Source organism: Alosa alosa, chromosome 6 (assembly GCF_017589495.1).
Source record: "Alosa alosa isolate M-15738 ecotype Scorff River chromosome 6, AALO_Geno_1.1, whole genome shotgun sequence".
NCBI classification, from domain to species: domain Eukaryota; kingdom Metazoa; phylum Chordata; class Actinopteri; order Clupeiformes; family Clupeidae; genus Alosa; species Alosa alosa.
In genome coordinates this window covers 10,719,874-10,723,877 of record NC_063194.1, presented here as the reverse complement: position 1 = coordinate 10,723,877, position 4,004 = coordinate 10,719,874, and the positions used below count along the sequence as shown (strand labels likewise).

The following is a 4,004-nucleotide window of genomic DNA, read 5'->3' as shown; positions in this document are numbered from 1 at the left end:
GATCACTGGGTCTCATTGACAATGAGAGCTGAAGGCCCTGATATTGGGTGATGCCAGATCATCATTACTCAGCATTATTGTCTGCCGATCAGGAAGGAGCTCGTATTTCAAAAGCAGCCAACTCACCCACACCTGTGGCATCATCCCAATGTGCCCAGGTGTGTGTGATCGGGTGTGTGAGTGTGTGTGGTTTGGCACATGGGCATTGTTTAGCCTAGTACTAATCCATCAGCACCATATCAGGATGCTCACATCACCTCCAAATCAGGCCAGTGAAGAAGGGCGATGACAGAACATAAACAGGATATACCATGGACAGACCGGTCGCTCTACTATACACAACACACACACACACACACACACACACACACACACACACACACACACACACACACACACACACACACAGGCACACACACACACAAATACAGGTGCTGTTCTGCCCTGAAGCCACCCGCAGGTAGACACAACATGACTTATGATTTATCGATTGCAGTAAATCAGGCAGAAGGTATAAAGAACTGACAGTCCTAATTAAGAGATGTTTACTCACCGCAGCAGAGAATGTGTGCTCAGTAAAGCAAGAGAGAAGGAGAGAGAGACACAGAGAGAGAGAGAAAGAGAGAAGAGAAGAAAAGAGAAACAGAATAAAAAGGACATTCTTTAGTTTCTCAGGTGTTCAAATACCAAACAGATCAACTGGCAAGACACTACCTGACACAGGGACACACCATGCCAAAACACACTGCATGTTTTATTGGCAAATATTCATGGGCATCAACACAGACAATAACATTAATGGAGGCTGACAGTGGAACATATCAAAACAAGCTTCCATTGCACTTAGTTGTGGAGACAAAACCCAAAACCACAAACTGAGGAGTTTGATTTGAGGTTTGCGGGTAAAATGGAGGGAACTGGTGTATCATCGTCCATTTAAGACCCACTGAATCACACAGCCATATCATTGAGCTAGAGATGTGGTCTTTGAAGTTGAGAGAGGTACCAAGATTTAAACACTCGAGTTAACACACACACACACACACAGACACACACACACGTACACACACACGTACACTTAGACACACACACATACTGTTCGACATGTGCATATACACATGTGGACGTCAAAGCTTTCACATCCACAGACCTGGGAAAGTTCAAATGTCCAAAAAAAAGAAAGAGAAATGATCCAAAAACATTCCAGAGAGGATCCTGCTCCGCTTCCAAAAAACACTCTTGTTTGAAATTATCCACAGTCCATTTCCGAGGAGAAGCGGCTTGGAGAATCCAGCCTCTTGTAGGCACAGCGTGCGTAAACCCCAGTGAGAGGTCAGGCATGGTGAGCGCCGGGATGGACACACACACACACACGCTTCCAGTATGGGGACGCTTCAGTAAGCCAAAGTTATGGCTCACAGAAGTGGGCCACCCGTCACGGACACACACACACACACACACACACACACACACACACACACACACACACACCTCACTCACACACACACACACACACACACACACACACACACACACACTCACACACTCCAGGTGCCGGACACACTTTGGGAGGTCCCAGGGATCATCTCTGCAGGGTCCCTGTAACACACAAGAGGAGCAACAGAGTGTGTGAACGTGAAGAAGTGTCCCTTTAAAGCACATATACCAGCACATATAACACACACTAACACACACACACACCCATCTACCCACCCCACACATACATAAATACATACACAACCAGCACAGGGTCAGAATCATTTTGATGTAGCATATCAATATGTGCAATGTATATGAGAGTGTGGGATCAGAGACCTTTGAGATCTGATACATACACACACACATATATATATATATATATCTATATATATATATATATATATCTATATATATATCTATATATCTATATATATATATATATATGAATATTAGAATTACCAGAAGAACACATAGCAAATCAGATCATATACACACACACACACACACACACACACACACACCCACCCACACAGACACACACACACACACACACACACACACATATATACACACACACACACACACACACACACACACACACACACACACACACACACACACACACACACACACAGTGCTACATCCCAAACTGATGACAGTGAGTATAATTCCGGACAGGAGTGGGTGCTGAGCGGAGAGCGATGCTGATGGTTCTAGCAGAGTGGATCAGATTGCCCTGCGATGGGTCAGCGCCACCAGAACACATGGCCTCTCACGTCACCAGGCCCAGACACACAGACAGACAGAGTGGGAGAACTCATCCACACACACACAAACACACAAAAATGGTACACACACATGGAGAGACAGACAGACAGACTCATACAGACAGATAGAGTGGAAGAACTTATCCGCATGCAAAACACACACACACACACACACTAGGGATGGGCATTCGATTAAATTTTCTTAGTCGATCGTCGGGAGAATTAACGATCAACTATCGATTAATCATTCATATTTCTAGGCCTATATTAAAATTTGGGACTGAGGAACATTGAAATCTGGGGTGTATGATGGCTCACTATTAGCCTACATTTCATGTAGTTGAAAGAGTCGTGATTTTCACCCGCTGTTTTTGCGAGATCAAGGCAGCCGCTTTCATTCATTCAAAACGTGCGCTGTGCTGTAATGGAAATTTTATTGCGTAGCCAAGTAGCCTAAATTGAGTTTGAATTGCATGACTTATTAAAACCTACTTTATTAAATTCGTAGGCTGGAATGCCTCCAGTCGCGGCAACAATTGTGTTAAAATGTAGTAGCCTACACATCTGGCAAGCTCAGAAGGGGACGGCAAGCGACTGAGCTTGAGAGCGACGTGTTGGAGACCCATGGTGTAGGACAACGACTTTTCATTGACCACAAAGTATTAAACCAACCAACAATATAAAATATTAAGAAGAGCTCTTATTTCATTGAGTTAAACAATGTCTTCTATTGCTCGTGCACTGATAGCCCTTCTGGTAGGCAATTATTACATCGCAGTGTTTGCAGTGAACTAACGCTATCGTTTTTCAAACGATAAAATGGTCCCACGCCACACTTCACCGTGAACTCTTCATGAATCAAAACGGAATCTCGTAGGTAACTGAGTAGCCTAGGCTATAGCGTCAAATATTGTCCCTGGGTGGTAGCCTATAATGTTTCATTGCTGCCACACAGTGAAATTAATTTAATTGCTTCAAGACACACTACATAACGCAACCTGCATTAGTTTAATCGACAACAAATTAACGTTGTCACGATACCAAAATTATGACTTCGATACGATACCTGCCATAAATATCACAATGCTCGATACTGAAACGATAATACGCTAAATAGTGTTAATTTCGGCCAGACGAGACGAGAGGAAATATGTTCGTCAACAACCTTTTTTCATGACTAAAACGAGACGATGACGAGACGGCAGTAATGTCCTGAAACACTGACTAAGACTATCTTAAGATGAATTATTGTTGACGAAAAAAAAGACGAGACTAAAATGTTTTGCATGAAATAAGAACTAAGATAAAAATCTCTTCATTTTGTCTACAAAATGAGAAGACAGAATATCTAGCTGTTACGTTTTCAAAATATTCAATGAGTTCATAACGCTAACAGCTTTCCTGTAGGCTAGTCTACGTGCTGTTGCTGCAACCCTGTGGCTGCAACACGAAATTACATGGAACAAGAACACTGGAGATTTCTGCCAACTAACTACCTAAGCTTTATGCCACAATGCTACATACCCAGAAGTTGAAGCTTCTCTCATACAAATTAACATCCACCAGAATGTCCATACAAAAATGTTCATCATGTAATGTCAACTATTTAACTAGTTAGACTGATGATGCAAAGTTTGCTAGCAAGTAAGCTAATATGGAAAGTTCGCTAGCAAGTTAGCTATGGCTAAGATGGAGAGTCTGTTTGGGGAATGTGTTGTGTTTGGGCGCATATCGCCATCTAGCGAGGCGGAGTAAAAC

General features: G+C 42.9%; 1 long non-coding RNA gene across 1 annotated transcript in view; it reads right to left on the bottom strand.

The window, feature by feature from the left end:
- Positions 1-733: 733 nt before the first annotated feature.
- Positions 734-4,004, bottom strand: part of LOC125296788 — a 71,341-nt gene continuing 68,070 nt past the window's right edge. The window contains exon 3 of the long non-coding RNA XR_007193861.1: positions 734-1,599. This is a non-coding gene — a long non-coding RNA (uncharacterized LOC125296788). The remainder of the gene's footprint in view (positions 1,600-4,004) is intronic.